The sequence below is a fragment of the Sphaerodactylus townsendi genome, linkage group LG01 (genome assembly GCF_021028975.2).
Source record: "Sphaerodactylus townsendi isolate TG3544 linkage group LG01, MPM_Stown_v2.3, whole genome shotgun sequence".
Lineage (NCBI taxonomy): Eukaryota > Metazoa > Chordata > Lepidosauria > Squamata > Sphaerodactylidae > Sphaerodactylus > Sphaerodactylus townsendi.
Genome location: NC_059425.1, coordinates 4,712,690 through 4,739,498, shown reverse-complemented (window position 1 = coordinate 4,739,498; position 26,809 = coordinate 4,712,690). Strand labels below are relative to the sequence as shown.

Here is a 26,809-nt window from a genome sequence, read left to right as displayed (position 1 = left end):
GCCCAGAAATGAGACTGAAAATCCTGACACTAAGATTCCTCCAAATCACCAACGTGTCAGCCTGATCAGCCTATTTCTTTAGTTTGGATTCTGGATTCTGGTTTTGCTAAGGAGACTCCAAGGTGGCCGACGGCAGGCTCCTTTCCCTTCCTCTCCCCACACAACAGGCACACTGCTTGTGGGAGGTGGGAACAAGGTGGGGCTGAGAGAGGATTCATGGAGAGATCTGTGGAGCTAGCCCAAGGTCACCCAAGGCACGGAAGGCAGTAGGAGTGCGGAAACACATCTGGCCTCCACCAGGATAAGTCCTCCACTCACTTAGATCAGAAGGTGGGGAGGTAAATCAAACCCAGTCCTCCTCAGTTAGAATCCACCTGCTCTTAATCACTACACCCATTCCGTTGGCTCCTGCCTTCCTCACCGGTATTGTCAGGCTAGAAGCTTCTGATGAATACAACAGACACCAGGTTATCATGATGTACAAATGCGTCCACAAATTTATTTTAAAACAATAATTGAGAAAATAAAAAAAATAGAAAATGTGTGTGTGTGGGGGGGGAGAATTTATTATAAAAAGCAAATCGCCATTCAGGATACAAACAAACCTACTCATGTATTGGAAAAACTCCATGTTTAGTAGATATTGTAGGCTCTTGAGTTGGAAGCCAGGAGAATTCTTACACTGTCCATTCATAGCAAGGTTTCTTTGAGGTTTTGTGAGTATATATGAGATCTGAGGCACAAAACCTAGAAGATATCATTTCAAACCTCATAAAAACAATTACAGTAAAGATCCAGACAAAAGAAATAAATGTTATTATATCTGTATCCAAAAAACAACAACCCCATTACTAGATCAAAATGGATAGGACATTTGCATCAGCATCAAACAGTATTCAGAACCAAATGGAAAAAAAATTCTTCTCAAAAACAAAGGTAATTAATTTCCTCTGAGCCGTGACTCTTCCCATTAAGAACAAGTACTGAATATTATTGTAATTAATGGATAACTGAAACTCATTTTTGGTTTTGGTTTTCATTTGTATTTATTGTATTTATTACAAAACTGTTTTGGCTGTTTGAGTTGTCTTTTCGGGTCAAGTTACCCTCCCCTTTTGTGTTTGACTCTGGTAGAAGCATACCCATAGCATGTTGGGCTCCCATGTTGGACACGGGACAAAAGGCAGTTTCTCAAGGAGAAAAAAACCCAGGAGATAGGGAAGGAGACAGGGAAACAGGTGAATGCCAAACAGACCTAATATTTAGCCTGGTGTGACTTTCAGCTGGGCTTAGTTTATGGCCCACCAGATGGCAGATTGATGTTTGCTAGGGAAATGTACATATTTGGATATTGGCTTTTTAAACACACACACACACACACTTATGCCTGGTACGGTTTCCTGGTTGTGGCGCAGCTTTAAGCTCTTGATGCCCTCTCCCTGCTTCAGCCGCTCAGCTTCCTCCCCCACCCCCCCGCCACCTCACTTTCAAACCTGGCTTTATGTTTCAGCTCACTAAGAAGAAGAAGAAGAGTTTGGATTTATATCCCCCCCTTTCTCTCCTGTAGGAGACTCAAAGGGGCTGACAATCTCCTTTCCCTTCCCCCACTCACAACAAACACCCTGTGAGGTGGGTGGGGCTGAGAGAGCTCCGAGAAGCTGTGACTAGCCCAAGGTCACCCAGCTGGCGTGTGTGGGAGTGCACAGGCTAATCTGAATTCTCCAGAGAAGCCTCCACAGCTCAGGCGGCAGAGCTGGGACTCAAACTCGGTTCCTCCAGATTAGAGTACACCTGCTCTTAACCACTACGCCACTGCTGCTCAAGGTGTGCCCTGCTGCCTCCACAAACACAAATGTGCCTGGGCTCAAGGGTCACAGGGATCCCTTGTGGTTTTGTGATCCTGAGCCCAGGGCTAGTTTCTGGAGCTCAGCCCAGAGGTCTTTCAGAGGGGCCAGGGGTTTGGATCTGGGGTGGGTCCCAGGCTGGAGGAGCCTCTGTGAGTTGGAATTGTTTTAATGGCTTTTATTATGTACTTTTATCCTGACATGGATGGATCAGGCTAGGCTGATCTCATCAGATTTTGGAAAGCTAAGCAAGGTCGGCCCTGGTCAGTCCTGGGACGGGAGACCCCCGAGGAAGTCCAAGGTTGCAATGCGGAGGCAGGCAGGCAATGGGAAACCCCCTCTGTTCAGGTCACACCTTGAAAACCCTACTGGAGTGCCTCAAATCACCTGCAACTTAATGGTACTTTATACACAGATGATGTGCTTTTACTTGGGATGTTTTTAGCTACCGTATATACTTGTGTATAAGCCGACTTTTTCAGCACATTTTTACGCTGAAAAAGCCCCACCTGGTTTAAATTCGGGTCGGCTTATACTCGAGTATATACGGTGTCCCCTCCCTGTCTTGGGATTGGGCGCCATCACCAGTATCATCAGTATTATTGGCATCATTAGTATATTTTACAGGGTTCAGAATGCTGCTCTATTATTCTAAGTTATGTTATGAATTTTAATGTATTTATTACTTATTTATTGTGCACATTGTTTTAGTTGTTGTTTTGCTGTACACCGCCCAGAGCCCTCCGGGGGTGGGCGGTCTATCAAATTTATTTATTTATTTATTTATTTATTTATTTATTTATTTATTTATTTACTTACTTACTTACTTAATTACTTGTATACCGCCCTCCCCCAGAGGGCTCAGGAATAATAATAATAATAATAATAATAATAATAATAATAATAATAATAATAATAATAATAATAATAATAATAATAATAATAAGAGCAAAGAATCAAAAGAGTATAGAGTCCAACAGTTTACAACACGAAAGGAGCAGTGGCTAAACAAGCCACTCCATGGGCAGTACTTTAAGAACATTGAAGGGAAGGTTGACAGCAAGCAAACATGGGAGTGGCTCAGAAGGGGAACTCTAAAGAAGGAAACTGAAGGCCTGATTTTTGCTGCCCAGGAGCAAGCATTACGGACAAATGCAATAAAGACACGAATCGAAAAGTCCTACAATGACCCAAAGTGCTGTCTCTGCAAAGAGTGTGATGAAACCGTGGAGCACATCATCTGCTGCTGTAAGAAAATAGCCCAAACTGACTATCTTGAACGTCACAATAGGCTAGCAGCAATGGTGCACTGGAACCTTTGCAAAAAGTACGGCCTGCCCTGTAGCAAGACCTGGTACGAGCACAAGCCAGAGAAGTCCACAGAAAATGAAGAAGCAAAAATACTCTGGGACTTTAGAATACAGACAGACAGACAGACACCTGGCACACAACACCCCAGACATAACAGTGATAGAGAAGAAACATGTTTGGATCATCGATGTTGCTGTGCCAGTTGACAGCAGGGTAGAGGACAAAGAGCTGGAAAAGATCACAAAATACAAGGACCTACAAATTGAAGTTGAACGATTGTGGCAAAAAAGAACAACAGTAATCCCACTAGTAGTCGGTGCTCTAGGAGGAATCCCAAGAAATCTTGAAAAACATCTGGAAAGCCTAAACTTGGACAGAACATCAGTCCACATGCTGCAGCAGCACTTCTAGGAACACACATATTCTACATAAATACCTCTAATATCCTAGGTCCTTGGGAAGGACTCGATATTCAGAGATGAATTCCAGACACTTGTGCTGTGTTATGTGTATAATAATAATAATAATAATAATAATAAATATTCTCCTGCAAGGAAGTGGAAGGCAAAATGGAGTCCCCAGGGAAGAGTTTCCATGAAGGTGTCCTGAGTATTTTTGATTGATTTATGAATATGTAGAGGAGGGACAATAAGTTTTCCCAGTTTTTTGTGGTAAAATTAGGTGCCTCGACTTATATTCAGGTAGGCTTATACTCCAGTATATGTGGTACTTTGATGACCCTGATCACAGCCATGGGCAGGTTTTTAGTTGTGTAAATACGTAAATAAGTAAAATGGAAGGGAGGGAGGGAGGCTGTGACCCTCCACTTTTGCTAGTGAAAAACAGGAATCCACGTGGTTTGTCGCTTAAGAGGAAGGAAGGCCCCTGGCCCAGTGGTAATCCCTGACTTCAGGGGAATGGATGATACCCGATCAAGTAGGCTGGTTCACAGCTTGATGGTGCTGAACCTGGGACTCCTGCTGGATAAGATAGATTAGATTACTGCCATGCATTGTGTGCAGGGCTGCCCTTGGAGACTGCGCAGAAGCTACAGTTTGTACAGATGCTGTGACCAGGGTGTGGACTGAAGTGGGCCCAAAGAACTCTCTGGCAGTTGAATTCTGCACTCGCCGGATGGCAACAAAGATGCCGCCCACAAGCAGGTGCCCTCCCTGGTCTTAGGATATGCCTTCACTTTCAAATTGGCTAACTGCGCCATTAACTGTTACATGGTGATACTGGGCACATCTGGGAAGAAGAGGAGGCTGAGGAGAGGAAGCCATGGTGACCTGGGGGGTGAGGGGTGAGAAAAAGGAACTAGGTCAGGGTCACCCCCCCTCAGTGGCTATCATGAAACTCTGCATGCCGATGCAGCATCCAGGAAGAGGGGGAAGACCAAGAGGGAGCTGGTGGGGTGGATCCAAGTGGAGAGGAGAGGCAGGCAGGGCTAGTGTAGTTAATCCACCAACAGCTTTCTAGACCACGTTGCATTTGTTTGTCCAATGGGCTTTACTGCAAGTTTTGTATAATTTATTCTTGCCTTTGCGCACCTGTTGGGGACGGGATGAGGAGTTCTGCAGGATTCTGACCTCCTGGGATGCTCTGATCTCTGGGAATCTCCACTCCAGCCCATGCGTCAGCTAATCAGGATTTTGCACAGGTGATTCTCCTGCGTGTGTCCCACACGCCACACAGGACCACAGAGAAACCGTTTTTTCAAAATAAGGGGAACAAAAAACAGAGTCTCTATTCTTTTTTGAAAGGCCACCGACACCTCTGTGCAGTCTTGGCTTGGACCTCCGGAGGACCGATTGCCCACTCTGAGAGACAGGATGCTGGACTAGATGGACCCTCACTGGTCTGATCCAGCAGGACATTTTATATATTCTTATGACTCTTTGTTGTCGTTTTTTGCCAAAAACAGTGCAGAATACTAACAGGGCGTTTGTTTTTTTTCCTTCCCAGGATCCTGACCATTTCTCTCCATGCCTGCCAGAGATTCCCCCGGTGATGCCTCCTGTACAATCCATCTATGCTACACTGCAAAACTCTTGCTAAGGAAGATGGTGCCTTTGCCAGAACTTGCCCTCCCTGTCATTGGCATGCCCGCCTCAGCCCAGTCCTGGGAGAAGGAGCCCGTGAGATGTACAGGATATTGTTGACCAAATCCCTGCTCTAGTAGAAGACTTATGTAGGAGCCCTCCCACAAATCCACTCTTTCTCAGCCTAACCCTATCTTAGAGACAATTGAAAGCCGGGACCTTGGACCACGTGCTGAGTGCTTCGTTCTTTTTTATGTTTGTTGTTTTGTTCATGTTTTCTGAATAGCATTTTTATAAGGGTTTTTTAATATTGTAAATGTTTTAAATGCTTCATAAGGAGCAGCAGTGGCGTAGGAGGTTAAGAGCTCGTGTATCTAATCTGGAGGAACCGGGTTTGATTCCCCGCTCTGCCGCCTGAGCTGTGGAGGCTTATCTGGGGGATTCAGACTAGCCTGCGCACTCCCACACACGCCAGCTGGGTGACCTTGGGCTAGTCACAGCTTCTCGGAGCTCTCTCAGCCCCACCCACCTCCCAGAGATTGTTTGTTGTGAGGGGAAAGGGCAAGGAGATTGTAAGCCCCTTTGAGTCTCCTGCAAGAGGGGGGGTATAAATCCAAACTCTTCTTCTTCTTCTAAATAAATGAATACTTTTTCAAAAATCTGGCTTAGAAAGGAAAGTCACGGAAGAGCAGGGGGACGTAGTTTTTGAGAAAAGAAGTTCTGCCAAAGTAAGGCCGGCTAAGATGCGCTCAGCCTCCAAGGGAGCTGGTGGCAGGTCAGGAAAATGTGGGGGGAAATTGCAACCTCCAAATAACAATTACGTTGGTGGATCTGGAGGGGAACCTGAGAGCAGAAAGCAGGAGGAGGCTCAGCGGAGACCCACCCTTGCTCTGCCCACAGGGGCCTTCCTGGATGGTTCTCTTCTTCGGGGGGGAACGTGCTTTGCGTTTAGGGCTGCCGTCTTTTAAACTGGCCCCTTCTGGCTGTCCCTGTAAAAATCATCTTAGTCGGCCAGCAATTATCACGCCACATTATTTAACTTCACACTGTGAAAGTTTTCAGTTACCAATTTCTACTCCCCTCCCTTTCCCCTTTATTAAAAGAAGAACTAGGATATTTTTTCTAACTCAGAAGGGAGGAATTAGAAATTGGATGCAACGGCCAGCCATCAAAAGGTCAGAGAGCCATCAATGGCCAGTAGTTGAACTCTAATCTGGAGACCTGGGTTTGATTCCCTGCTTCTCCACCTGAACAGCAGACTCTTACCTGGTGGACGAGATTTGTCTCCCCACTCCCACGTTCCCGCTGGGTGACCTTGGGCCAGTCACGGTTCTCTCCAAGCTCTCTCAGCCCCACCTACCTCCCATGGTGTCTGCTGTGGGGAGAGGAAGGGAAAGAAGTTTGTAAGCTGCTTTGAGACTCCTGATAGCTGAGAAAAACAGGGTATAAATCCAAACTGTTGTTGTTGTTGATGATGATGATGATGATAATAATAATAATAATAATAATTAATTACTACTACTACTACTACTACGCCGATACATTACAACTTCTGGGTCAGGCTCGAATTGTAATGAAGGCCAACAACCAGCTAAAGATCTGGCAGCTGTGAAATCTACAATAATAATAATAATAATAATAATAATAATAATAATAATAATAATAATAATAATAATAATAATAATAATCATCTGGAAAGCCTAAACTTGGACAGAACATCAGTCCACATGCTGCAGAAAGCAGCACTTCTAGGAACTGCACATATTCTATGCAAATACCTCTAATATCCTAGGTCCTTGGGAAGGACTCGATATTCAGAGATGAATTCCAGACACTTGTGCTGTGTTGTTATGTGTATAATAATAATAATAATAATAATAATAATAATAATAATAATAATAATAATAATAATAATAATAATAATAATAATAATAATATTTCTGATCAAAGAAAACATACTGAAAGGGACTTGGTGCTGGTGAGAAACCCCCTGGGCCTTCTCTACGCAGGGCCTGAACTTTGCAGGGATGCGTTTACCCCTTTCAAGGTCTCGAGACATATGTGCAACTGGGAATTGGAGGTTCACCTGCAGGGACAAAGCATGAGAGGGGCTCTTGGGTGGGCCGTGGAGGAAACCGCAGGCACCTCTATGGTACTCTGAAACTGAGCATTAGTCCATCTGCCCCACTCGAAACTGAGCCCCACAGAAGATTATCCGGCTGCCATTCCAGTCCACCCTGCAGAGCCTTCTTTCTGATACGCTTCTAAATCCAGGACTGGGTTAGGGTTTCCAGAGATGTTTTAAAGTCAAGCTATTTCTTTTCCAAAAAGGCAGAACGGGATTTTTTGTTTGTCTGATTTTCCTGCAACCCTGCCCAGCATTCTTCTTGGTCACAAGGATTTCTACATCTCCTCTCCCCCCCCCCCACAAGTCTGTGAAGTCTCAGAGTGCAAAGTACAGTTGCTCTGGCTCTCCGTCCTCCAGTTCACCTTCAGATGGGCCACTTTGCTTTTTCTTCTGTTTATTTTTGCTCATCCAGATCAGCACGGCCCCCCCTCCCTGCGCTGCTGCTCCCCCCCCCCCCCATAGGCCAGCCTGCTGCAGGTGAGTCTGGGGACCATACAGTACCTCTCACCAGGGGCGGGATTCAAATGATGTAACAACTGGCAGATTAATGGGGGGGGGGGGGCGCGAAAGGTTTTACCCCGGGCTCCATTTTGCTCTGTACTCAGTGGAAGAGCAGATGATGGCACAGCTTGGGAAATAAAGATGCAAGGCGGAAAGACCCTAAGTGAGGCCAGATCCTCATCCTAACCTACCTTGCAAGATTGTTGTGAGGATAAAATAAAGGAGAGGAAAACAACATTGTAAACTGCTTTAAGTCTTCATTGTGGAGAAAAGAAGGCAATAAACTCTTCTGGGCTAGAGCTGTCCAACAGAACATTACAGAGGTCATTCATTCGTAGGGATGCCATACCTGCGAGACCGTCTGACCCCATATGTCCCAAATAGGCCTCTGCATTTTGCAGAGGCCAATTTGCTGGTAGTCCCCTGCCCCTCGATACGGCTGGCCTTTACAGCCCTGGCCCCGTCCTGGTGGAATGCTTTACCATCTGCTGTGTGTCAGGGCCCTCGCGGTGACCACTTGGTGGTTCCACAGGGCCTGTAAAGAATGAGTTATTCCAGACCTTTGGGGATGCCAGCCGCAGACTGCCTGCCCTGGAGGACGACAGTTTTACCATCTTCAACATTGCCTGATCGCTGATACCATCCATTTTAGGGCAATGCTGGCCCTCCCTGGCCTTTGGGTTGAAGCCATCTGTGCATGCCTCTGGGCATGTATTTTTATTTGTAATTTTTGGAATTGCTGCTATAATGTATTTTAATGAATTTTAATGTTTTATTGTTATATTGTAATTATGAGACCTTATATTGTATTTGTTTTATGTCTCATTGTACACCGCCCAGCGCCCTTCGGGGGTTGGGCGGTTTATTAAGTCTAATAAAATAATAATAATAATAATAATAATAATAATAATAATAATAATAATAATAATAATAATAATAATAATAATAATAATAATAATAATAGAAGTCAACAGCAGAAAACTGCTCAAAGTGCAAAAGACAAAGAGTGAATACCGTAAAAATACACTGCAAAGCAGAAGAGAAAACTGGCAAAAGAAGGCTCTCCATGGACAGTTCCTAGAAAAAATTGAGGACAAAATTGACAAGGAAAAAACCTGGTTGTGGCTCACAAATGGAACTTTGAAAAAGGAGACTGAGAGCTTGATTCTTGCAGCCCAAGAACAAGCAATTCGAACAAACGCTATCAAAGCCAGAATTGATAAGTCGACTACAGATCCCAAGTGCAGACTCTGCAAGGAAGCAGACGAAACAATAGATCATATACTTAGCTGCTGCAAGAAGATCGCGCAGACGGACTACAAGCAGAGGCATAATACTGTTGCTCAGATGATTCACTGGAACTTGTGCTACAACTACCATCTGCCTGTGACAAAGAACTGGTGGAATCACAAACCTGAAAAGGTCACTGAAAATGAACACGTAAAACTACTCTGGGACTTCCGAATTCAGACTGACAAAGTTTTGGAACACAATACTCCTGATCTCACAATTGTGGAAAAAAAGAAAGTGTGGATAGTTGATGTTGCAATTCCTGGTGACAGAAGGATTGATGAGAAGCAACTGGAAAAACTTACACGATATGAGGATTTAAGGATTGAACTACAAAGACTCTGGCACAAACCAGTAAAGGTGGTCCCAGTGGTGATCGGCACACTGGGTGCAGTGCCTAAAGATCTTGAACGGCACTTAAAAACAATTGGCGCTGACAAAATCACCATATGTCAGCTGCAAAAGGCCACCCTACTCGGCTCTGCACGCATTATTAAGGTCGATACATCACACAGTCCTAGATGCTTGGGAAGTGTCCGACGTGTGATGTAATACAAAATCCAGCATATTGATCTTGTTTGCTGTGTATAACTGCTTTGTATAATAATAATAATAATAATAAATAATAATAATAATAATAATAATAATAATAATAATAATAATAATAATAATAATAATAATAATAATAATAATAATAATAATAATAATAAGTTGGAAATGATTTGACTGCACACACAGATCAAATCAAGCTAAACGCTCTCTAGAAGCTAAACTTGACCAAGCTGAGGCTATTGTATTTTGGTCACACAGTGAGAAGATAAGACTCACCGGAAAAGACAATAACACCAGGAAAAGTGGAAAGCAACAAGAGGAAGACCCAACACAAGACAGATTGACTCCATCAAGGAAGGAAGCCTTGCTTTCCCCCATTTGCAAGACGTGAGTGGAGCTGTTAATAGCAGGACGTTTTGGAGGTTGTCAATTCATAGGGTTGCCATAAACTGGAAGAGACTTGGCTGCACGTAACGCACACAAAGATCAAAGCAAACCTGAATCATTTCTAGCAGCTAAAAATGATCAAACTGAAACTATTGACTTTGGCCATATCATGAGAAGACGAGACTCACTGGAAAAGACAATAATGCTAGGAAAAGCAGGAAAAGAAGACCCAGCATGAGATGAATTAACTCTAAAAAGGAAGCCAGGCTCTCCTTCTCTTCTCTTCCTTCCACCTCCTCTCAAAGAGGGAGGAAACAGGGCCAGTGACATGCCTGGTGCACTGGGGCATGGCTTGGCGGGGGCCCCATGCAGCAGCCCCCTTAGCCTCAACCTCTTCCTTGTGCTTGGGGCAGCTGTCCCCCTCCCTCCAGCCTTGTTGCAAAGACAGGAATAGGAAAGTAACTCATGGAAAAACATGGACTGTATTTCAGGAAGGGATTCTGTTTTGAGAAGCAGCACAGATCTAATTTAGTCAAGGCGGTGAGATTCGCCCCAAATCCGAACAAAACCAACCACCCCTTTATACCCCAAAGGTGCTTTTGTAACGATGAACAAAATATTGATAATATACAAGCCTGCAAGTTCCAAGGATAGGGGGTCTATGTGGCATTTGGGCAAAAGGAGCCATCCATCCCCTCCCACCCCTCTTCACCACCACCACCTTGCCCCAGCTGTTTCTGTGTATCTCAATAGGATGGGGGCTCTTCCCTCACCCATTGGACGTTCCCTTCCTGTTTGACTTGTGGGAAATCCAGCAGCCTTTTCCCGAAGGAATCAGACGCAAACAGGAGTGTGTGTGTGGGAGAAAGATGCTATAAAAATCTCAAACTCCCTGTCTGGGGCCAGGTGAGAGGGGCCCAACCTCAACCACAGCGAGGTGGGCGGAACCAGGACAAATAGGTGGTTGCAGGCATAAGAACACCATGGGATTCGTATTACTTTACCTTTTCGAAATTATCATTTTGAAGTCAAGGAAATGGCCCCAGTCAGTCCTGGAGAATGGCCGGTTTGTAAAGTTTATTTTGTATGATCTGTGGCAAATGCCTGCACTCTCTTGGCCAGTGTGGGAGAAGGCTCGCAGCGTGGCAGGAGGGAATGGCCAATTCCCTGGCAAGCCCAAAGCGCCAGCTCTTGGTACTTACTCTTGTCAGAGTCCCCTCACTGAAGGGTTCCAAAGATCCCTTCTGATGCGTTTGGGCTCCTTCCTTGGTTGCTTTTTGTGTTCCTGCCGTCATCTGCCCAATAATTCCCCCAATTTTGTACCTTTTCTCTTATTTGTAAGGGTTTTTCCTCCAGCTGCACGCTGTCCAGAGGTGGGATCCAGCAGGTTCTCACAGGTTCCCGGGAGTAGGTTACTCATTATTTGTGTGTGCCGAGAGGGGGTTACTCATTGGTGGTTTTGCCACGTGATTTTGGCCTTAGTTACGCCCCTCCTCTCAGCAGTAGTGTGCAGAACTTGAAGCAGTCTAGCAGGAGGTGCACCGGTGTGCGTGGCAGCCTGCGCTTGCGTGCATTCGTTTCCCGCCCAAGGACCGGCGCAGCGGCTGCGTCCTTGCCACAGCCCCGCCCAGGAATGCCCCGCCCCCGGAATGCCCAGCCACGCCCCCATCGTGCCCCGCCCAGCCCCATCGGTGCTACGCCACAGTTTGAATCCCACCACCATGGGAACCTGTTACTAAAATTTCTGGATCCCACCACTGACACTGTCCCTTGACAGCTGACCTTAAAGCTAAGGGGATTCTGAGATGATTGTTCCAGATCTGTGAATCTCCAGACCCAGCTCCTTCTCCAGAGACCATCACTTCCTGTTGGCCACTCTCTCTCTCCAGAAGAGAGCCTCAGAAACTGCCCATCTCAGGAGAGAAGGGACACCTTGACCAGCCTGTTGGAAACCCCACCAAAGAGCCCTTCCCTGGGACGTTTGCAAGGGATTTCCCAGGTGGGGCTATTTCTTGCCCCTTCCCATTAGAAACCAGCCCTCTGGGACTCGGAAAGGTACTGAGTGCCACCTGGTGGCAAAAACACAGACCTGTCCACAACAAGGGAAGTGCAGGGGAGACAGCCCTTGATGAGGGGTGTGTGTGTGTGTGATAGTGGTGGCAGCCTCTTCTTTCCCCTGCCCTGAGTATCACAGTCTGTTGCCAGAGGAAGTGGCTTTTCTGGCCGGCATTCAGTTTCCTGCTAGAGACCTCTGTGGAAAGTTCACAAGAGGGGTGGTGACCTTCTGCTATCTGGTCCTAGCAGCACCCAGCACCCAGAGGTGTACTTATTTGGTTTGTGGAGGATCCATTTTCACGTCATGCCTAGCAGCTGTCTTCTAACCTCCACCATCAATCATAACCGTGGCTCCGTGGTAGGACACCTGGTGTGCCTGTAGAAGGTCCCAGTTCCAAGTAGCACCCCTGACCTCCTCCTGAGACCCTGCAGATCTACTGCCCGTCAGAGGAGGCAAGACCAACCCAGGCAGAACAGCGACTAGGCAGGGCGGGTGCAGGGGACCCCCAACCCCACTGCCCACCATCAACCCAGAGAACAAGAGAAGCACAGCAGGAGAATGGGGAGAACATCGCTGGGTCTCCCCACAACTCTCTAGGCACTCAGCCAACCTCTGTGGTATTTGGGGGGATTAGACGAGCATTATGGGGCAGGAAGACGAGTGACCTTCCTTGTCCCAGGTGTTGCCCCCCAACACACACACACAGGGCAATCCCAGATCAGACCGGGGGCCACTAGTCCCACCTTTGAGGCCTCCCAACCAACCTCTGCTCACAGGGGGAAGATACTCTGCAGCACCAGCCAATGGGAGGCTGGGGAGCCTTGGGGTGAGGGAGGGGGAGGAAAGTAAACAGGGGAGGGAGATCTACCATGGCCTCAGAGGGGGGAGCGATTGGGAAGGAACTCCCCAGGCAGAGGTGGGATCCAGCAGGTTCTCACAGGTTCCCTAGAGAGTAGGTTACTCATTACTTGTGTGTGCCGAGAGGGGGTTACTAATGGGTGGTTTTGCCACGTGATTTTTGCCTTAGTTACGCCCCTCCTCTCAGCAGTAGCGCGCAGAACTTGAAGCAGTCTAGCAGGAGGTGCACCGGCGTGCGTGGCAGCCTGCGCCTGCGTGCATTCGTTTCCCGCCCAAGGACCGGCGCAGCGGCTGCGTCTTTGCCACAGCCCCGCCCAGGAATGCCCTGCCCCCGGAATGCCCGGCCATGCCCCCATCGTGCCCCGCCCAGCCCCATTAGCGCTACGCCACAGTTTGAATCCCACCACCATGGGAACCTGTTCCTAAATTTTTGGATCCCATCACTGTTTAGGACTGGGTCTACACAAGGGGACAGCTTGCATCCATGAACATTGGAGCTCCCAGCCAGTTGGCTCTCCAGGGCGGCTTCCAGCTTTTCTTGCGGGTGGGTTGGGGGGGTTGTCTCACTGCTGCAGCCAAACTTATCTGAGGGTGAGGGGGTGCATATGAGTCTCAGCATGTGTGCATGAATCACCTTTTCTGGAGCAGCTGAGAACTGCACCCCCTCCAGCGGCCGACACTCCCATCCACTCACCCGATTGCCACAGCTGCTTTTGCATGTGGCAAATAAAGTGACTCTCTTTGCTGTGCTTCTTTCAACTGATGCCTCAATCTAGTTTTCTCTTCATCACAAAAATAAAACCCACAGCCCTTCCCCCTTTCTCCCCAAACTCTGCATTCTGGGTGGGGGGGGGGGGGAAAGGGTTTTTTCCCTCAGCCAAAAGGCCCAGCAGTGGCCCCTTTCCCCTGGTCCCTGAAGTCGGAAGACAAAAAAGCGCCCACTTCCCTTTGGGAGGGGGCTTCAGCTATACAGACAGATTTTCAATAGTTTGTTTTTAAATTGCTTGTTTGTGAGGATGTGTTTTTTCATGTTTTAAAATTGCAAGCAGATTCTGAAGAGCCAGCAAAGAAATATCCTAAATAAATCAGGAACAAATTCAGCACTAAACTGTGAAAACTCATGATTGGAAAGCCGGACAAATTCAAGAGAGTGATAGAAATGGGCAAGTGGGGTGGGTGGGGGAGAGGCGCAGTGTCTAAGGTTTTGGTGCCATGACTGAGAAGGCCCTGTTCCAGGCTTTGCAGCGTATCCTAGCCCCTCAGTGATGGTGGAGTTGCAGGTCCCAAAGAACACTTAAAGGAATTAAAAAAAAACTATATATCCAGAGTTATCTTCATTTTAGAGTGGTCTCCAAAAAAAGTATTTGCGGCTCCAAGTGTTTTTCTTACTTCCAGGTAGGAAAACCAGGTTCCAAATGTGGCTCTTTTGCCACAGTGTTTAGAGGTTGCTGAACCGATCTAGTAGAAGTGCTCTTGTAGCCCCCATGCACCCAGGGGAGATGGAGTTTGTGGCCCAGAATGGGATTGACCCAGAAAGGGGTGGAAGTCTGAGAAAGAAGCAAGAATAAGCTGCAGAACTCAGAGCTCTTTTTTGGAGAAGAACAAGGCTACCTTGGGACCTCAGGACCTTGAGATTTACCCTATAAGCCCTTAACACCTTGTTAAGGGTTTTGCTTTTGTGGTTGTAATGGGTGAGAGTTCTCACTGGAAACCTTCTATCATGTTGCAAACCCTGTTCCATCAAGCTCCTTGGAGTCTTCAGGGGAGACCAGCCAACTTGCAAAGAAGTTAAATTTGGGACTCAAGGCAATATCAGTAGACTGTAAAATAGAAAGGACTTGAAATGCAACCTGAACAGGACCTTGAATTGTAACGTTAAATGTTGATGTTTTAAAAGTGTTAATTGTAAAGAAAAGTAAACCATTTTGTTTGTTTAAAAATTGTTGTTGCAACTCATTCCAAGTACTGCCCCACAGAACCCACAGAAAGAGGTTACACTCTTACCCAATGATCATGCTGGCTTTGAATCTCTACAGTGAGCTCCCAAAGGCACCTGGTGGGCCACTGCGAGTAGCAGAATGCTGGACTAGATGGACTCTGGTCTGATCCAGCTGGCTCTTTCCTATGTTCTTATGTTCTTACCAATTTTCCTCCCCTCCCTAATGTCTACCCTCAAATCTCCAGGTATTTCCAAAGCTGGAGTTGGCAACCCTAACTACCTGGGGCCCAGGGGTCCGGTTGTAGAGCAGGCCCACCCAGGAACTATGTGTGGCTATGCCATTCAAGGGGGCTTTCTCCCACCTCCAAGGTCAGTGTAGGTTGAAAGGTGTGGGATGCTTTAAGTAACATCTAGACTGATTTGCAGGGAAAGGCCTTAGAACATCCACACCTTCTTTCAGATACCATCCAGTAGAACACCAGCCCAGCAAGGTGGGCATCCTTCCAGAACCAGGGGGCTCTGTTCAACAGGCTCTTGCGAAGTCCTGAGAAACCAGTGGGCGCAGGGGGTCCTTCCTGGGTGAGGGAGTAAACCTGACCTCAAATGGAAACTGGAATTGCCCCCCCTCCCCCCGCCCAGCACATTAGCCAGGTCTGCATGGGGACAGATCCATCAAGTGCTACTAACTACATTTGGTGGAACCTCCATGTTTAGAGACAGTATACCTCTATGTATGATAGAAACAGTGTGTGTGGGGGTGGGAGTGTGGCCATCCTGCCCTGCTTTTGAACTCTCAGGCTGGCCATGGTTGGCAACAGGCTCCTGGGCTGGAGGAGGGGCCTCAGACCCAGACAGACAGACAGACAGACAGACAGACAGACTTTGAGCTCACCTAGACCGGATTACTCCTCACTGTTCTTTGGTAAGAGAGCCAGCATGGTGCCGTGGTTAAGAGCAGGGGGATTCTAATCTGGAGAACCGGGTTTGATTCCCCCACTCCTCCAGCTGAATGGCAGAGGCTTATCTGATGCAGCAGATATGTTTCCGCACTTCTACATTCCTGCTGGGTAATCTTAGACCAGTCACAGTTCTCTCAGAACTCTCTCAGCCCCACCCACCTCACAGGGTGTTTGTTATGGGGGGGGGAAGGAAATTGTAAGCCCTTTGAGTCTCCTTACAAGAGAGAAAGGTGAGATATAAATCCAAACTCTTCTTCTCTTTGCGAAGGGTGTGCCCGTTGGCTCCTTTGAAAAGCCTGTTCTCTTACCTGGGGGGCATCAGCCCGTCACAGAGTGGGAAAGGGCCAGGCCTGACACCTGCTAGGAGTGAAGGGGCTGCCCTGCTTACAGCTGCTGGCAGGGAGGGGCCCAGGATGGGAAAACGGCTGAGGTGCCAGCTGGCACAGCTCAGGTGCCGGCGGAGAAGCCCCCGCCCCACAGCTAGCACTGCCAGAACAGGGGGCTTGGGTGGCTCCTAGCTCTGGAGCACCCCCCTCCCAGGAATGTCTCCAGAAAGTGCCTGGACCGGCCCACCCCTGGAAACCCCTGAAGGGGGAGGAAAAGCCCCTCGCCCCCAGCCCCCTTCCGGAGGACAGCCCCCATGAAGAAGATAGGGCGATATGGGCGGGGGGGGGGGTGGGGAGGGCTGCAAGGGGCCTTTGAACTGGATGTGCAGCTGCAAAGGGTCGGTTCTGGTCAGTCCTTGGACGGGGCGGCCGGCCGTAGAAGCGCGGGGGCAACACAGAGGCAAACCCCCAAAGCAGCCCCCCTCTGGCCCGGCCTGGGCAGCGTCCGGTCAGATCTCAGCCGCGAAGGAGCCCCGGTCCTGGCAAGGAGTTGGGTGCGCGACCCCCAGGAAGGCCGCCTCGCCTGCCCGCACGGGCCGCCCTGTCCATCGCCACAGCTCCCCGCCCCCCCCCCCCGTCCGGCGCGCTCCCGATGCTCAAGCGGAGCGCCCACGGCGCGCGCCTCGAGGTGTGGCTTGTGGGCCGCTACAGTGTTCGGGAGCGCTGTGCCAGCCATGGCCGTCCCGGGCGTCCTGTCGTGCTGCAAACGCTGCTGGCGGGTAAGAGAGGGGCCGAGGGCCAGGGCGGGAGACCGTCGCGGGTGGTGGTGGTGGCGGGCAGGCGGGAAGGGGGCGAGGGAGGTGCCCGAGCGAAGGGCAGTCAGAGGAACGAGCCGGCGGCCGAGTCCGGGAATAGAACGAGTCCGGGAACGAGTCCGGGAATAGAGATGGTGGCGGGGACAGGAAGGATAGGAAGTTTTTAGGCTAGGAAATTTGACAACAAAATTTCCAGCATATGCATCACAGAATACTTGTCCTCATTTTGCGGGACCCCCCCAGAGTCTAGGTGTGAGAGTTTGGTTCCAAGAGGGAGTCCAAAGATTATGGACTCCCCAGAAGGGGAGTGCCCCATCCCAGTATTGTTTCCAGTATAAGGAGCTAATAGGAGATGGGGGCTATAGTTTTGAGGGTCCATAACTTTGGCCCCCCTGGACCAAACTGCACCAAACCTGGGGGGGGTATCATTAGGGCAGTCTCCTGATGAGACCATAGGAAAGTTTTTTGAGACTGTGCCTTCAAGGAAATGTGCCCCCCCCCCCCTTTACAGCCTGCAACCCCATTATTTAACAGCAATACAAGAAAACTCAATGCAGGACAAAGATTCCTGGACAAATTTCTGGGATGTTCCTGCAGGGGGTGCATTTTTGGACGTATCAGCACCAAAATTTCAGGGTATCATCTGGACACTGTCATGATGGCACCCCCCATGTTTGGTGCAGTTTGGTCCAGGGGGGGGCAAAGTTATGGACCCTCAAAACTGTAGCCCCATCTCCTATTAGCTCCAATTGGAAACAATGGGGGATGGGGCACCCCCTTTGGGAGTCCATAACTTTGGACTCCCTGAACCAAACCTCACCAAACCTGGTAGTAGCATAAGGACAGTCTCCTGATGATACGCTGAAATTTTGGTGCTGACATGTCTATAAACGCCCTGCAGGCACCAATGTCCTGGTGCAAAAAATTTTTTTTTGAGGTCATGAGTGGGGTGGCCAGCCCATGGAGGGGGTATCCTAACCTTGAGGTTTTGCCCAGGGGCTTCATTTTTGCCCTCATTACATGCCCTGGAAAGGCTTGTGGAGCTTCTGGCCCGCCCTCCTACCGATTGCTCTTTCTGTGGTACACCTTGGCTGAGTCGCAGAGATAACACACGCCCAGCTGGGGTGACCTTTGGCTAGTCTGAGCTCTATCAGCCTCGCCTACCTCCCAAGATGTTGTGGGGAGAGGAAGAGAAAGGAGCTTGTAAGTCACCTGGAGTCTCCTTAAAGGAGAGAAAAGGGGGGAGGGGGTAAATCTAAACTGCTCTTCTCTTCATCTGTGTTACTGTATGGTCCCTTCTGCACATGCAGAATAATGCACTTTCAATCCACTTTCAATGCACTTTGCAGCTGAATTTTACGGTGCAGAATAGCAATATCCACTTGCAAACAATTGTGAAAGTGGATTGAAAGTGCATTGTCCTGCAAGTGCGGAAGGGGCCTATGTTTGGTAACATCCCGGTACCTACCTGTGGTCTCGGGCGCATGGTTGGTGGTGGTGTCGTGTCTGCTCAAACAAAGAGTTAACTTTATAACTTCAGATGTATGTGCTCACTCACATGTAAGCAAAGGCTATCTGGTTGACCAATCGCTAATCAATAGATCAGGTCATGAACAGTGACTTCAGCAACCTGTTTACATACAAACAGTTAACCCTTTTATGACTGAGTTGTGACAGACACTTGCTAAATCCCAACGCCCTGTGCTGTGTCTCATGAGTTGTGAGGCAGCCCGGCTGGGGGGTTGCAGGTTTGGGGGAAAGGAGGGGTCTCGGTCTTTGCAGGGAGAGAGGTGGCTGGCTGTCCCCGTAGTCCAGGGGTCGGCAACCTTTAACACCCAAAGAGCCATGGGGGTGTGGCCCTGCCTCCCCAAGCCCCGCCCTCTCCTGCCCTCTCCTGTCCTCCCCAAGCCCCGCCTTCAGCCTGAAAGCCAGCCATGCAAGCTGACGGACAGAGTAAGTTGCCGGAGCAGCTGCACTTATGGAGGACGCCCCCAGCCGGGTAGGTGACAGCAGGCGCCAGGTGAGGGAAGAAGGGGAAAGGATGCCAGGGGAAGGAAGGAGGGGGCGGGGAAGGAGGCGCTCTCGCCGCATCCCAAGTGCAACTTGCCGTTGTTGGTGTCGCCACTGCTGTCTATCCTGCTCAAGCAGGTGGAATAGACAGCGGTGGCAACACCAACAATTGCAGGTTGCACTTGGGATGCGGCGAGCGCCCCTCCTTCCCTGCCCCTCCCTCCCTCCCTCCGGCGTCCTTTCCCCAACTTCCCAGGTGCCAGACGAGGGAGCCGTAGTACAAGGACAAAAGAGCCGCATGTGGCTCTGGAGCCACGGGTTGCTGACTCCTGCCTTAGTCAGTTGCTTGGGGCCTCACAGGCATAATTCCCACTGGTGGGGGCCTTTGACTGAGCCACTTGGGGCCCCTTTCCAGGCTGAAAGGCCCTAGAGAGCCAGCCAATTCTAGCGAGGCCCCCCAGTCCCTGGCCAGGCCCCACAATGATGCTGGTGCAGAGCCCCGTGCCCCAATTGCTCCAGCAGGCCTATGCCATGGGACTGCCCCAGAGTGGCACATCAACACCGGGGCCAGCATCCGCCTAGTGGGCCCTTACACTGGCGTAACTCTGAGATAGAGTTACGGTCATTATGCTCCCTCAGCTCATCTGTCTGCCCCCTCCCCCCGTGTAGGATTGTGCTGGAACAAATGTTTTAAGTAAAAGAAGCCAGTCGAGAGTAGCTGGTGCCCCGGGCCAGCCCAGGGTGAAGTTTAAAAAGGCAGGAGTGGAGGGAAGTATTGAAGAGCGCTCCTTATCCCATGGCTTCATTTGAAGGGGGATGGAAATGGTGCTTCTGTTTTGGCTATTCTTGTAAGGCAACGGGAACCCAGAAGGAAGGGGTCATGCCCTGCGGTCTCTCCAATAATCCAGACTTCAGGGTTAAGAACATAAGAACATAAGAACTAGCCTGCTGGATCAGACCAGAGTCCATCTAGTCCAGCTCTCTGCTACTCGCAGTGGCCCACCAGGTGCCTTTGGGAGCTCCCATGCAGGAGGTGAAAGCAATGGCCTTCTGCAGCTGTTGCTCCCGAGCACCTGGACTGTTAAGGTATTTGCAATCTCAGATCAAAGAGGATCAAGATTGGTAGCCATAAATCGACTTCTCCATAAATCTGTCCAAGCCCCTTTTAAAGCTATCCAGGTTAGTGGCCATCACCACCTCCTGTGGCAGCATATTCCAAACACCAATCACACGTTAAGTTTGAAGGAAGTGGCTTTCCTTTTTGCTTCTAGTCCTGAATTCTTCCCCAGCATTTTTCAATGGAATTGCCCCTGGATTTCCTAGTTATTGTGAGAAAGAGAGAAAAATGTCTCTCTGTCCACATTTTCTACCCCATGCATAATTTTATAGACTTCAATCATATCCCCCCTCAGACGTCTCCTCTCCAAACTAAAGAGTCCCAAATGCTGCAGCTTCTCCTCATAAGGAAGGTGCTCCAGTCCCTCAATCATCCCCTCGTTTTGCCCTTCTTCACTTTTCACCCTATCTCTTCAATATCATTTTTTTGCAGGTTATTGGCGATCAGAACTGAACACGAGTACACCAAGTCGCGAGATTCGCCGCCACTGCTTTATATAAGGGCATGACAATCTTTGCCAGTTTTATTATCCAACTCCTTTGCCTAAATGTCCCGGCAGCATAGAGTTTGCCTTTTTCTGGCGGCTGCCATGCCACATTGAGTTGACATTCCCATGCGAACTATCAGCTAAGGCGCCCCAGATCCCTTTCCTGGTCTCTTGTGACTGATGGCATTGACCCCTGTAGCGTGTATATGAGAGTTTGGATTTTTTGCCAGGAGCCATCCATACTTTACATTTTGCTACATTGAGACTGCATTTGCCATTTCTTAGCCCACTCACCTGAATTTATCAAAGTGCGGCTTGCCAGAGCTCTTAAAAGTCAGCTTTGCGGTTCTCACCACCCTACATAATGGTTGCGTATCATCTGCAAAGCTTAGCCACCAGCTACCGCTTCACCCCTACTTCCAGGTCATTTATGCCAGATAGGTTAAAGGCGCGCTTTGGTCCCCAGCCGGATCAGCAGGGGACACCACTCCTTACATCTCTCCATTGTGGGCCGAAATTTCCCATTTACACCCCACTCTTTGCTAAGCGCTGCTTTCTCAACCAGTTTTTTAATCCATGGGAGGACTTCCCTCTTATTCCTTCGGCGTATTGCTGGAGTTTTTTCTCAACGGTGAGTCTCTGAGTGAGGAACTTTGTCAAAAACCTTTTGGAAATCCAAGTAAGACAATGTCCACTAGTTTCCCCTTATCCACATGCCTGTTTACGCCCTCAAAGGAACTCCCCAGTAAGTTTGTAATACAGGATTTGCCTCTGCAAAAGCCATGCTGACTCTTTCTCAGCAGGTCTTGCTTCACCACCATGTTTAATAATTTTATCTGTAATGATAGATTCTACTACTAATTTACCAGGAATAGATGCTCAAGACTGACTGGCCTGTAATTTCCGGGTCCCCTAGATCCTTTCTGTAAAGATTGGGTGCTTGGACATTGGCCATCTTTCAGTCTTCAGGGATGGGAGCCTGATTTCAGGGATAAGTTGCATGGCATTAAAGTGAAGTGAGAACATCAGCAATTTCATGCTTGGGTTTGTTTTTTAAGAAGGGCGCTCTTGGATGAATGCAATCCTGGAGCCAGGGGATTTGAAGTAGCATTTAGATTTTATCAATGAAAACTGCCAAGAACTTCTTCCCTTGTCTACCACCACTATCTTTGCTAGATTCCTCCGGATTCGCCTCCTAGAAGCTGGGGTTCAGGAATTGTAGAGAATTTTTTCCTCCACCTCCTCTTGGAGTGAAGACAGATGCAAAAAAGAAGAATTCGATTTCGAAGCTTCTCTGCAATCTCCCTGTCATCTTTTAGCACACCCTTTGCTCCTTTGTCATCTAACGGGCCTACCGCTTCCCTTGCTGGCTTCCTGCTCTTGATGTACTTGAAGAACTGTTTGTTGCTGGTCTTGATGTTCGCAGCCATGCGTTCCTCATAATCCTTTTTTTGCCTCCCTTACAGCTAACTTGTTTCTCTTTTGCCACCATTTGTGTTCCCTCTCATATTCTTCATCAGTCAAACTGGACTTCCATTTTCTAAAAGATATTTTCTTTTTTCTGATAATTTCCTCAACCTCTCTTGTTTATTATTATTATTATTATTATTATTATTATTATTATTATTATTATTATTATTATTATTATTATTATTATTATTATTATTATTAATTATATTTATAAGCCGCCCTCCCCCGGAGGGCTCAGGGCGGCGAACAACAGACAATAGAGCACAATAAAATCAATAATATCAAACTATAAAATCATTAGGAATAGCTCTATATATTAAAACCCAGCCCCATTAAAGAGGCGAGCGTTCTGACGGTATCAAATATATCGATGGATGGCGTCTCTCTAATCAATCCCTAGAAGGAAAGGGGGGGAAGAAGGGAATTAGTAGGTCTATACTCCGGATGTTATAGGGAGAAGCGGGGGAGGGGGGAACCATTGTTGCTTTCTCTTTGGACTGGGTGCTGCCTTTCCTAGCCTCTTGAGAACCTTACATTCCGAGCTGAGCTTTTTATTACTGTGTTTTTAAATAACCTCCAAGCATCCTGGACAGTTTCGGTTTGACTCTCTTGAGTTTTCCCTTTTTTCAGCTTCCTTTATCCCCTCATCTTTGAGAATTTTCTACCACCCACGCTTTCTGAAGGCGAGATGTAACCTACATTAGTAACGGATTTGTCACTTGTGTAATGCAGAGATCACTAAGATCTGACAGGCATTGTGAAAGTGGGCTGATCCTGCTCGGCTCCAACAACACTTTGACTTCCTGCACCAGGGTCCTGGGTCCCACATGGGAATTAGATCCTAGGATCCACCTCTCCCCTGGTTGGTTTCCACAACCATCTGCTCTAAGCCACAGTCATTTAGCATATCCAGGAATGCTCTCTCCTTACTATGACCTGAACATGCATTTTTTTCCAGTTTATATGGGGATAGATTCAAAATGTAGCCCCATTACCGACATTTTTGTTTTTATTGGCCTCTCTCTAATTTCTTTTTCCATCTCAGAATCCCTCTTGTGCACTTTTGGTCAGAGTCGCGATAAATATAATTCCTAATGTTAAACTATGCTTCACCCACAATTATTTGAGTATCCACAGGTGCTTCTGTAGAGGAATCCAGCTCCCCACTGCATTGTTATCTATTTTATTAGTGACACTATATATCTCTTCAATGTAGAGGGCCACCCCACCCCCAATAAGCCCTGTCCTATCCTTCCTGTATGGGAGGAGCCCTGTAACCTGGGATAACAGCATCCCACTGGGTTCCTCCTCAAGTCCACCATGTCTCTGTAATGCCCACTATATCAAGAGTCCTCCTTCTACCAGAAACTCTGTAGCCTCCAAGCTCTCCCCCATTTTAGGTGAAGGAAGGCTTCTACTATTAGCATAGGAGGACACCTGTATACTCCCTGTCTTTTGTCCTTAACACCAACACCAGGATTGTAATGTGCTTTACCCTCCAAGTCTTTTGTAGACACTATCCCTTGTCACATGCACGTGCCATGTTCCTTGCTTGTATGTGGTTGATTTAGAAAAACCTCCCTCTCTGTCTGCATCCCCATAGATGCTGTGGCCTTCGAGACTGAAGTCACCTCAGCTCCTGTCCAAGCACTTCTTTCCCCCCAGGGCTCAGTTTAAAAGCTGTTTCTGCCACCTTTTTTCCAATGTTGGTAGCCAGCAACCTAGTTCCAATTTGAAGGTTAAAGATGGAAATTGCCCGTCCCTTTTGTACAGGCCTGCCTTGTCCCAAAAGGTTCCCCAGTTCCTGACAAATCCCAAGAACCCTCTGCCTTACACCACCTTCTCATCCATGCATTTGAGACCACACCATCTCCAGCACTTCTAGCTGCGCCCTCTTGGCGTGGAGCGAGGTAGCAGCATTTTCTGAGAATGCCACTTTGGGGGTCCTGCAGGACTTCCAACCTGTTGCCTAGCAACCTAAATTTAGCTTCCATAACCTCCTGGCTAACACCATTTCCCGAATGTTGTTGCCAGATTTGCCAATGTGGACCACAACTGCTGGCTCCACCCTAGCACAGTCACAAAAGCCTATATCTAGATGAGAGTGCTTGACATCCGCGGCTAACCTTCGCACCAGGGCAGGCCATAGTCATCCATGCGGTCATCCGCGTCTCTCCCACTATGAGCCCAGCTCTCTATATTCCTAATGTCCAATTGAGATCACCCACTCTGAGGAGCCCCCCACCTTATCCCTGAGGGGTATCCTACAGTCTCTTGTCACGAGATATCCTGAAAATACCACCAGCGGCTAAGGAAGGAGTCCCATCTAAGGGAGCATCTTCCATATCCTCAGACTTCAGCACCCTTCGTCCCCAAGACCTTCATTCTCCATGAAATTATCCTGAAAGGATGCTCACCTTGGGAAGGTCTGGGATCAGAGCTGTTGGAGTCCCTGAAAGCCTCATCTGTCACCCTCTCTACCTCTTTCAGCTTCTCCAGGTCTGCCACCTTGGCTTCAAGAGAGCATACCGCGTTCCTTGAGTGCCAGGCGGCCTCATTGTAGCCCGAGGCACCCACGACTTCTGTCCTAGTGGCGAGGGTGTAAAAGGATTCAATGTGGTGTGTGATGGTGCCAAGTAAGCAGCAGGATTGCATTCCACGAGAGAAGCTGACCGAGGCGTGATGGGCCAGATGCATCGGCGGAGACTTGCTTATCTTTGCTTAGCGGGGAGATGAAGCCTCTGTTTCCCATGGGAAGCAGGAAGGGGATAGGGGTGACTGATCATTATCAACCTGTGTGCTTCCTAGGCGGGAAGTGTCATTCCCTGCCACTGCGTGTACTTGAGCTTTCCTAAGATGTCTTAATAAATGGACTTTTCTCCCCAAAGTATACGGCTTTTATTTCCTGCGTCTATGGAATTCCTTACATTTGCTTTGGCAGGAATCCCTGAATTCATCCTATATTCTTGTGCAGTGGACTGACCTCTTGTCTTACGATCGAGAGGTTGAATATATTACTCTGGAAAGGTCACGAGTAGCCCCCAAAGAGGGCTCCGACCTTTCCTTCCTGGATCCTAGAGAAACCGGCAGCAGGAAGCGGAGCCTCGCATGGTGGCTCCTTCCCGTCCTCACATTATCAGCACGAGTCTTCCTTATCACTGCGTTGGAGGCAAGGGACGAGGCAGCGGCTTGATGCGAGGACTTCGCCTTCCAGGTGTCGTTGGGAGCACCATCCATGAATCCCGAGCGCCTGTACAGAATGTCGGATCTCTACCCGTTCACCGTGTGGATTTACAAACCTCAGATCACAACCTGTATCATGGAGGAGGCCAGGCCGACCACCTTTCATCATGGCAGCCCAGGAATCCATTGGGCGAGGATTCCTGGACTAATTGTTGCCTGAGTGAAGTGCTCCCAAAGGTCCACCGTGGCTGCTTACTGGGGAATGCGTCCAAAGGACTACCGGGACCTCAACCTGGGATTTGGGAGGGGTATCCGTGCAGCTTCCCAATCCAGTTCCCCCATCCCGGTCAGGCGACCGCACCTGAGGTGCCTCGGGGGGGGCCACCCGGTGGCCTCTGGCGGCCTCTGGCCGAGGTGTCTCCGAGGGGCGCTCAGCCTGATGGTAAGAGGACTGAGGGAAGATCTGCACGGCCTGGCCGGACCCAGTTCCCTCTCCCAGCGGGGAGAGGGCTGGGATGGGGAAGTGGGAAGCTGACTTCGAGATGCCAAAGTAGCATGGAGCCATGGGAGGCTGGCTATAGGAGGAGGAGCGGGGCTGAGATGCAGCAAGGCCTCGAAGCCACCTGCAGAGGGACCCGGGAACCCAGCAACGCAAAGAAGTCAAGCTCGAGTTGGACCCATTGCAAAACACGCATCCATGACAATATACCCCAGAGATCCTATCAGTCCGCTGATAGAGTCCTGGAACCAATCCAGACTGGATTTACAACGGCAGCAGCTATAATGATTCAAAATCACGCATGCATAAAGTGAACTCACTGGAAATGCTCATGGGGCCAGACCTGGATTTAGGATTAGAGCGGGAAAAAGCTGCGCTTTTTTTATCTGGCACCAAGATGCATTGACTCGCGAGAGGAGGGAGCTGGCTGCGTTAGAGAGGGAACTAAGGAGGCGAAAAGCAAACCAAGGGGCCCCAAGTTGGGGCCTATACTTATTACCCGATCATGCGCGGTGCCAGAGACCAAATATCCGTCCTGCCACCCCAAAGCCAGCGGCAATGCCAGCGCCCCCGATTCCGGTTTCCCGAGCCCCTGTACAGCAATGCCTGCCCAACCTGCTCCAGCCAAGCGCAACCAGCCTACTCAGCAGAGCGCCAGGGGGCTTCGTCCAGCGGGCAGGGCTACCTGGCCCCCCGATACCAGCCCGTTTTGATGGGACCCAGCTTCGGCTTTCCCTACTTCATCCTGCAACTTTGTCAATGCCGGGGGGGAAGCCTTATGATGATCTATACAGGTCTGAGCTAGCGAAAAAATCTGGGACGCTGGCTCAGTCCTGGATGGGGCAGCCAGCCCGACCTAGTTCGTGGCTGATTTAAGTTGCAGGATGAGGAATCACCATTACAGGTGCCGCCCATTCCTCCAAGCTTTGGAAAGTAGCGCGCTTTCAAAGATCAAGAGCTGGGAATGGAAACCATCCGCTTTCATCAAAGGTATCATCCAGCAAGGCAACCTTGCTCCCGTTTCCTGGGGTTATC

At 48.9% G+C, this 26,809-nt stretch overlaps 1 protein-coding gene across 1 annotated transcript in view; it reads left to right on the top strand.

The window, feature by feature from the left end:
- The first annotated feature begins 16,916 nt into the window (after window positions 1–16,916).
- The window catches only part of LOC125439818 (SLAM family member 7-like), a 273,063-nt gene continuing 263,170 nt past the window's right edge, over window positions 16,917–26,809 (top strand). Inside the window, exon 1 of the mRNA XM_048509083.1 lies at window positions 16,917–16,972. The gene's annotated coding sequence lies outside the window, so the exon portion shown is untranslated. The remainder of the gene's footprint in view (window positions 16,973–26,809) is intronic.